The 9,332-nt window shown below is 63.1% G+C and overlaps 1 long non-coding RNA gene across 1 annotated transcript; it reads right to left on the bottom strand.

Annotated features, from left to right (window-relative positions):
• Positions 1–4,954: 4,954 nt before the first annotated feature.
• LOC115336645 lies at positions 4,955–6,166 on the bottom strand. The gene is made up of 3 exons (XR_003921856.1): positions 6,041–6,166; positions 5,587–5,676; positions 4,955–5,029 (listed from the first exon to the last, which is right to left on the bottom strand). It is a non-coding gene; the product is annotated as an uncharacterized LOC115336645 (long non-coding RNA).
• Between the last annotated feature and the right edge of the window lie 3,166 nt (positions 6,167–9,332).

The following is a 9,332-nucleotide window of genomic DNA, read 5'->3' as shown; positions in this document are numbered from 1 at the left end:
AGGGCAGCAGAGCCAGGCCAAGGCCCCGCTGCCTGGACAGCAAAGGAGGACCCGGCCACTCCTTTGTGCTCCCCAGGAAAGCTCCGTGGAGCGGGAGAGGGCGGAAATGCTGTCGCGGCGTGCCAGCGGCACCAGCGAGGGGTCTGACGGCAGCGCTGGGGTGAGCCCAAGGCAGCCGCTCAGCCACAGTCATGCTCTTGGGCCCCATGGTTTTGCCCCGTGTCCCGATGCCTCGGCGAGCAGTCTGCCGCGCAGCCTCCTTTTGGGAGTGCTAAGCGGGAGCCCAGTGCAATGACAGCCCTGCCTGCCGGTGTCCGCCCGTACCCGTGCTTTTCAGAGCCCAGTCAGACGTCCACGTGGTTGCAGACATTGCCTCTCTCATTTGACGAATTTCCTGGGAAAGAAAGACACAAATGAACAGGAGAAACAACCACCTCAGACCTGGCCAGGAGAAGGGGCTTTACAGCGGAGAAGCTCAACGAGCAGCCCCTGGCAAGGGACGGGTGCGTGGGCTGAGCAGGAAAAGCCCACCAGCTGGCCCAGGAAGTGCCTTGTGCGGGGCCCTGCTCGTCCCAGCCCTCTTTCCCAGAGTGCAGGATCACCTTCGTCACCGTGCCCATCTCTGCAGCCAGGCTCGCCACCTCATCTCTTAGCTCTTGCATCTCTTGCGATTGCTTCCTCAACAGAGTGAGCGTGTTCCTGCAGTCACCGGGAAAGCAGGTCTTGTCGGAGAGCTGCCCAGCCCCTCCCGGGGCCTCCAGGCTCGGGAGGAGCCGAGACACGGGTGCTCGAGCCCCCTTTTCTTTCCCTGGTTTGCGAGCGCTTCCCTTCCCCTCCAAGTTTCGCAAAAGGCCCAGGCAGGAGGGAAAGGCAGGAGCCCTGGGCGCCGTGCGAGGAAGGGAGTGCAAATAGCACGGGCTCGTCTGCCGCTACCCCACCAAATGTGCTGCAGGTCGGGAGAGAGGAGAGGGCTCTTACCTCAGGGACCTCAGGTTGGCTGCGGGCTGCCCCGGCCGCACCTGAAAGCGAAAGGCTCTGCGTTTGAGTCCCAGAGCTGCCGGGGCTTTCCAGAGCCGGCAGCTCTAGGAAGGCACGGCAGCAGCTGCCGCTGCTGATTCTCTGGGTCATTGCCTGGAACTGGAGGGGCTGGGCGATTTACCCACCCACCTCCAGCAGTGCTCCTTTGTGGGACTTTCCTGTCCCACAACAGCAGTCACTGACCTGTGGCACATCCTGTGTCCTCAGCATCCGCTTCAGCATGAAGGTCCCGCAGCAGGCACCAGCTGTAATTCCCGGCACCGAGAGAGAGAGTTAATTTGGGGGGGTTTCTAATGACCCCCGTAGTCGCGTGGTCTCCGCTCACATCAGGGTGGCAAGAGGTTGGCTGAGGACACGGCGAAGGGGTGCAGAGAGAGGCTGCAGCTCCCTCCAAGCGGGGACCCTCTCCCTGAGCCTCGGGGCTCTGCACAGCCCCCGTTTCCGTGCACGCTTGGCGCCCCACAGCTACGCCCCATTTCCCCTCCCTGCTGCAGTGAGCACCAACACCAGGCTCCACGGGGCTGCGCACGCCTTTCCTCTGTTGGCTCTGGGGCCGGGTGGGCTCTGCAGAGAGCGAGCATCTTGGGAGCTCCCTGAGCTGCAGACGCGGGAGGTCGGAAGGGCCCCACCAGCGCCACTCCCTCGCGCGGAAGCTCGCACTCCGTGCCTCCGTGCCTCTGCTGGCAGCGGGCAAATACTCACCGAGAGCAGCTAGGCTCATCAGGAAGAGCATCGTGAAGAGCCTCTTCTTCTTCAAGGTGATGACCTCTTTCCTGAAAAAGAGGGAGTCCCGGTGTTAGCAGTGCTCAAGGGCAGAGCCAGCCTCCCCATGCTCCCCGTCGGCCACCGGCACGCCTCGTCTCCGTGTCCGCGCTGGACACGTGTTGTACTTACACAGTGGAGATGTCTAGGCTGAGGCATCTCGGAAGGGAGACGGCTACTGCCACGCTGAAGACCGATCCTGGGCAAAGAAACCAGAGAAGAGCCTGAGGACCCATCCTGAGGACACCGGTGCAGTGCGTGCCAGATGCCTGCAGGGAGGTGGGCGCTGGTCCTACACGCTCCCTCCCTGGGGCAGGGGCAGGGGCAGGGGCAGGGGCAGAGCCGTGGTTATGCCCTATAGAGGGGGGCAGCTGGGAGCGGGAGGCGGAGAGCTGGGCAGGATCCCCTGGCAGGCAGGGCACTGACGGCGTGCCTGGGGGGAAGGAGGGTGGCACGAGTCCTGGGGTAGCCCACAAAGACATGGACATGGTAGCCAGCTCTGCCATCGGCACGTAGCCGAGGTGGCCCCAGGCCTCCCTTGCGGCACGACGACGCTGGTTCTGCAGGGCTGTCGGGCCCGGCCAAGGCAGGCAGGCTTGGTGCCAACACGGGGTGAAAGGCAGCCCTGAACTAACCTTCATTTCCTGCAGCACTGCAGCGTGCAGGCCGTTGCCGGCTGGTGCCCTTGGCCTCCCGAGATCTTGCCGGGCTGCTCCTGGCTCCTCTCCTTGGCAGGGCAGCCTCTGGTGCTCTTGGAGAAGCCCTTCTCCTCCTCATCCTGGTGAGAAATGAAGCTCTCCTGAAAGCTTATGTGCCTGCCTTTGGCCGCAGGAGTGTTGCCTGTCTGGGCAGATCTCCTCCTGGCGATACCCGGCAGGAGAGCGCCTGCCCCAGGCACACAGCCACCAGCGCTCGCCACCAGCAAGCACACTGCGAGCTCCTTCCAGGCCCACAGCTTATGGCCCACAGCGCCTGACCTCACAGAGGCCTGGCCCCGCACGGTGTGAGGGGTGTGTCACGTGGCTGTGACATCACAGGCGGAGGGGAGCTCCGGGGGGGGCGTGGAGAGAGACCCCGCAGCCCATGTGGGGCTGTGTTTTGCGCTTGTGACGAGACCGTCTTGAAGGCACGCTGGTGTTTTAGCTGCTGCTGAGCAGTGCTTGCAGAGCGCCAAGGCTTCCTCTGCTTCTCTCGCCTGTGTGTCCCCAGGCGAGCAGGCTGAGGCTGGGCGAGAGGCTGGGAGGGGACACAGCTGGGACGGCCAGCCCAAACGGGAGTACCGAAGGGGTACTCCATGCCACGTAACGTCACGCCCCGCTCCGCCCCGCTCCGCCCCGCTCCGCTCTGCTCCGCAGTAAAGCCTGGGCCTTCTCTCTTTCCAAAGCAGCCGTTGCTTGGGGACTGGCTGGGCTCGGTCCCTCTGGCTCCACATCGTCATGGGGAGCTTCAGCCACTAGAGTGGCCCCAGGCAAGTGCCAAGGGGCTGCTGCGTGCCTCCGTCCTCAGCAAGACGCACGAGCGCCCGGGACACCGCAACGGCTCCTTCTGGGGCGAGCCAGCTTGCAGGGCCTTGCTGGGTGGTGATGAGAGTGAGCACCTGCAAGAGGACAAAGACGGAGCCCTGCGCTGCACTGTCTCCATGCCGCGCGAGCAAAGAGAGGGGGGAGCCGCTGACGCGGAGGCCCCGGCCAGAAGGCAGGCCTTGGAAAGCCTCTCGGCAGATGTCCCTGCCGCAGCTCCTCCGCCGGCCACAGAGCCTCCACCTAGTCTGCTGCCTGTCCTTGCCCAGGCACCCGCGCTGCTCCGGACACCCTCTCCCGGTGTATTGGTGTATTGGGTGTCCGTGTCCAGGTGTTAGCAGCGGGGGGACTGCCGAGGGAGCCTCTGTGAGGAGAGGCCACGGCTGCCCCGCGCCGGGCAGACAGGGCCGGTCCCAGCCGGCTCCAACGGACCCACCACAGGACACAGCTGAGCACATCCTACGCCTTCCTTGGGGCGAGACGAGTCGTGGGCCCAGCCTTGTTCGACAGGATTCCTGCCGCACCTGGAGTACTGTGTCCAGTTCTGGGCTCCCCAGTACAAGAGAGATGCGGAGCTACTGGAAAGAGCCCAGTGACGGGCCGGTAGGATGGTGAAGGGACTGGAGCACCTCCCACATGAGGAAAGGCTGAGAGAGCTGGGAAAGGCCTGGAGAAGAGAAGGCGCAGGGGGCATCTTACTAATGCTTGTGAATACCTGAAGGGAGAATGCAAGGAGCACAGAGCCAGGCTCCTTTCAGTAGTGCCCGCTGACTGGGCCAGAGGCAAGGGGCGCAAACTGCGACACAGGGGGCTCCGTCTGAACATCAGGAAACACTTGTCGACGGTGAGGGTGACTGAGCACTGGCACAGGTTGCCCGGGGATGTTGTGGAGCCTGCGTCCCTGGAGATCTTCAAAAGCCTGGACGTGGTCCGGGGCAACCAGGTAGCTCTAGGTGACGCTGCTTGACCAGGGTGTTGGACCAGATGACCTCCAGAGGTCCTTTCCAACCTCAACCAGTCTGAGATTGCATGGATTATTTCAAAGACAGTTTTCCACCAGGAACTGCCTGTCAACATCTTCCTTTGTTTTCAACTTACAGTGTAGGAGCTAAGGTCGCTATTTTAAAACACTGCAAAGTTTCACACCCAATCTGTAGGTCACCCAAGTTTCCAGTCTGCTGGGTTGGTGTGGTAAAAAAGAGATTTTAATTAGCATCCGTGAATGGAATGGGCCAGTGCCGTGGGGATCATGACCCCGAAGCACTGCCAGGCTCTGATGACGCCTTCCTGGGGCGAGGTGGGGCGGGGGGCGCCCCTCATGCCAAAGGGTTTTGTCAAGGAACTTAGGCAAGGAACGGCTACAGGAGCGTCGTCTCCTTTTTGCTCGGTTAGGCAACATCCCCGTGGCGGAGGGAAAGCGGAAAGCCCGAGGAAGGCCTCAGCCCGCGAAAGGCAGAAGTTGGCAGCTTTGAGAGGGGCTCCGAAACGACATTGCTCTACGCCAGACTAAGCGACATCCCTCTGGTCCGTTTCTCCATTTTCCTCTTTAATTCTTATTGAGGGAAGCTCTCCGCAGGCATCTGGCTGATGGCAGTTGTTCCCACGGTCTTCCCGTACACCTGCACTCGATAAATGCAGGTGTATCCTGGTTTTCCCCAGTTGCTCTCTATGACAAGCTTCAAAAACCGGAAGGCTCTGGAGTCGCCATTCTGCAAAGAAACGGTAGCAAAAAGCAGCGTCACTCCTGGGGTGTAAAGAGTGCCAGCAGGCTCCGCGCATCTTCCTCTGCCAGCCCGGCCCCTGCTCCGGGACCAGCTCCCGCCCTGGCTGAGGCGGCAGCTTCTCCCTCCTTCCCTTCTCCCAGCCAGGCGGCAAAGGACCCCTGCGGCCCCGCAGACCAAACGCCCGGCCTCGGAGAGGGTGGTGGGCAGCTGTGGAAACCTGAGGCTCGCTGGTCCCAGGGAAATGGGGCCTGGGGAAAGTCCTGCTGCTGGGGCAAGGTGCTGGGCATCCTCCCCGCCACCGCCTGCCTGGCGGGTACAGCCAGGTAGCTCTGGGGACCCAGAGGGCTGTGGGGCCAACGTGGCCTTTGTTCTGCTCTTGCCACCCTGCCGGATGCCACTCTCCCTCCCGATGCCGCCAGCGTTTCTCTCGGCCAGGGTCGGCCCCCTGCCCTGGCAGGGACCATCCACACTCCCTCTGCAAGCAACTTGCTGGCAAACTGGCACTTCTGCCCGGGCCTCTTGCCCACACGCACTCACTCTACCTGCAGAGGGAAGGTCTGGGTCGACTCTTTCTGCACGGCATAGGTGAATGTCCCGAGCAGAGTTTCGTCCTCGCCTTCCTCATCCAGTCCCTTGGAGATAAAGCACAGGGGAGCAGGTCAGGCTCGACGCGACCACAGGGAAACGCTCATGCCAGATCCGGGCCCGTGACCCCCACCCAGCTGCTGCAGCTGCAGCCCAGTCTGGCGCAGGAAGCGGTGGGGCCGAGTCTCGTCCTTGTGTGTTGCTCAAGGGCCCAGAGGTGCTGGGCCAAAATGTGCTAAGCAAGTCTGAGGAGGGGTGACGCCACCCCACGTGTCCCTTGAAGCGTCCCCTCGGGGAGCAGCAGTGCTTGGGAGCACACACATCTCGGCAGATGCGCAGAGAGCAGCAAGTCCCTGTTAGAGCTTTCCCCCGCGGCCAGGTCCCAGCCCCCAGTGCCCGGCAGAGACTTACGGAGACAGTGAAGTCTCTGGGGGCACTACTGACAGTCCCCGGCGGAGAGGCTATCTTTGAGGCGTGCTGTATGGTGACGGCCGTCGGTCGTATTTGTGTGGGCAACCGGATTAGCACCTCGCTCCGAGACCCTTGGAAAGGCCAGCAGTATCCTGGGGAGGCATCCGGCTGAAAGCAGAGGGCAAGAGCAATGAACGCGAGGGTGTGATGGGGCCTGCTGCGCTGCCCTGCAGCCAGGAGCACAGGCGGCACTGCGCCTGTGGGCTGCACTTGCGCTCAAAATGAATGGCGTGCTGGGAAGCGGGCAGAAGCGCCCAGCCATCTTCCCGGCCCGGGAAAGAGCAGGAGAACAGCCAGCCGGTGGGAAACATCCGATACCCTGCACCTGAGTCAGGGCTTTCAGGAAACCTCCCTTTTTGCCCAGCAGCTCTGCAGCCTCCCCGCACCCTCCACTGCCCCACTGGGAGAGGCACAGCCAGAGCTGTGGCAGGGAAATGGTGTCCCTACGGAGAAGCTCCTTCACCCAGCAGCGACCAGGGATGGCGGGCAGGAAGCTCGGCTCAGCTCAGCCCCGTTCTGAGGGCAACTGGCGTTTCGCAGGGAGCCAAGCCCTGCGCGGGACCTCAGGTGTCAGGCACCGGGCCGCTGCCGTGGCCTTGAGCAGTACCACTGGCCTGAGGGGAGATGCCCCAGGGCTTGCCCCCAACTTTGCAAGAGGCAAGAGAAGCAGCACTGACACTTTCTGCTGCTCTACCTGCGCAAAGGTATCCAGAAGGGGTGGAGCACACAGGAACCAAAACAGCCTGCAGGGCCACGCAGAGCTGCTGGACGATCTCTGCAGGTCGATGGCAGCCCCTGAAGGGAGACGAGAGCAGCTGAGTGCAAGAGGCCCCAGGCTCGGAGGACCTGGTGGCTGCAGGCTATTTCTAAGGCTGCCCGCCAGCCCCGCACGCAGCACCGCACCCTCGGAGGTGCCCCAGGAAAAGGAGGGGATCCCCGTGCCCGGCGACTGCGTTTCTCTCCCAGCCACACAAAGGGAAGGTCTGCGGGTGCTGGGAGACCGCAAGATCCCACGGGAAGGGCAGCAGAGCCAGGCCAAGGCCCGGACCCGGCCACTCCTTTGCGCTCCCCAGGAAAGCTCCGTGGAGCGGGAGAGGGCGGAAATGCTGTCGCGGCGTGCCAGCGGCACCAGCGAGGGGTCTGACGGCAGCGCTGGGGTGAGCCCAAGGCAGCCGCTCAGCCACAGTCATGCTCTTGGGCCCCATGGTTTTGCCCCGTGTCCCGATGCCTCGGCGAGCAGTCTGCCGCGCAGCCTCCTTTTGGGAGTGCTAAGCGGGAGCCCAGTGCAATGACAGCCCTGCCTGCCGGTGTCCGCCCGTACCCGTGCTTTTCAGAGCCCAGTCAGACGTCCACGTGGTTGCAGACATTGCCTCTCTCATTTGACGAATTTCCTGGGAAAGAAAGACACAAATGAACAGGAGAAACAACCACCTCAGACCTGGCCAGGAGAAGGGGCTTTACAGCGGAGAAGCTCAACGAGCAGCCCCTGGCAAGGGACGGGTGCGTGGGCTGAGCAGGAAAAGCCCACCAGCTGGCCCAGGAAGTGCCTTGTGCGGGGCCCTGCTCGTCCCAGCCCTCTTTCCCAGAGTGCAGGATCACCTTCGTCACCGTGCCCATCTCTGCAGCCAGGCTCGCCACCTCATCTCTTAGCTCTTGCATCTCTTGCGATTGCTTTCCTCAACAGAGTGAGCGTGTTCCTGCAGTCACCGGGAAAGCAGGTCTTGTCGGAGAGCTGCCCAGCCCCTCCCGGGGCCTCCAGGCTCGGGAGGAGCCGAGACACGGGTGCTCGAGCCCCCTTTTCTTTCCCTGGTTTGCGAGCGCTTCCCTTCCCCTCCAAGTTTCGCAAAAGGCCCAGGCAGGAGGGAAAGGCAGGAGCCCTGGGCGCCGTGCGAGGAAGGGAGTGCAAATAGCACGGGCTCGTCTGCCGCTACCCCACCAAATGTGCTGCAGGTCGGGAGAGAGGAGAGGGCTCTTACCTCAGGGACCTCAGGTTGGCTGCGGGCTGCCCCGGCCGCACCTGAAAGCGAAAGGCTCTGCGTTTGAGTCCCAGAGCTGCCGGGGCTTTCCAGAGCCGGCAGCTCTAGGAAGGCACGGCAGCAGCTGCCGCTGCTGATTCTCTGGGTCATTGCCTGGAACTGGAGGGGCTGGGCGATTTACCCACCCACCTCCAGCAGTGCTCCTTTGTGGGACTTTCCTGTCCCACAACAGCAGTCACTGACCTGTGGCACATCCTGTGTCCTCAGCATCCGCTTCAGCATGAAGGTCCCGCAGCAGGCACCAGCTGTAATTCCCGGCACCGAGAGAGAGAGTTAATTTGGGGGGGTTTCTAATGACCCCCGTAGTCGCGTGGTCTCCGCTCACATCAGGGTGGCAAGAGGTTGGCTGAGGACACGGCGAAGGGGTGCAGAGAGAGGCTGCAGCTCCCTCCAAGCGGGGACCCTCTCCCTGAGCCTCGGGGCTCTGCACAGCCCCCGTTTCCGTGCACGCTTGGCGCCCCACAGCTACGCCCCATTTCCCCTCCCTGCTGCAGTGAGCACCAACACCAGGCTCCACGGGGCTGCGCACGCCTTTCCTCTGTTGGCTCTGGGGCCGGGTGGGCTCTGCAGAGAGCGAGCATCTTGGGAGCTCCCTGAGCTGCAGACGCGGGAGGTCGGAAGGGCCCCACCAGCGCCACTCCCTCGCGCGGAAGCTCGCACTCCGTGCCTCCGTGCCTCTGCTGGCAGCGGGCAAATACTCACCGAGAGCAGCTAGGCTCATCAGGAAGAGCATCGTGAAGAGCCTCTTCTTCTTCAAGGTGATGACCTCTTTCCTGAAAAAGAGGGAGTCCCGGTGTTAGCAGTGCTCAAGGGCAGAGCCAGCCTCCCCATGCTCCCCGTCGGCCACCGGCACGCCTCGTCTCCGTGTCCGCGCTGGACACGTGTTGTACTTACACAGTGGAGATGTCTAGGCTGAGGCATCTCGGAAGGGAGACGGCTACTGCCACGCTGAAGACCGATCCTGGGCAAAGAAACCAGAGAAGAGCCTGAGGACCCATCCTGAGGACACCGGTGCAGTGCGTGCCAGATGCCTGCAGGGAGGTGGGCGCTGGTCCTACACGCTCCCTCCCTGGGGCAGGGGCAGGGGCAGGGGCAGGGGCAGAGCCGTGGTTATGCCCTATAGAGGGGGGCAGCTGGGAGCGGGAGGCGGAGAGCTGGGCAGGATCCCCTGGCAGGCAGGGCACTGACGGCGTGCC

Source organism: Aquila chrysaetos, chromosome Z, assembly GCF_900496995.4.
Source record: "Aquila chrysaetos chrysaetos chromosome Z, bAquChr1.4, whole genome shotgun sequence".
Lineage (NCBI taxonomy): Eukaryota > Metazoa > Chordata > Aves > Accipitriformes > Accipitridae > Aquila > Aquila chrysaetos.
The sequence above is the reverse complement of the archived record's forward strand: the minus strand, read 5'-3'. Positions and strand labels throughout refer to the sequence as shown.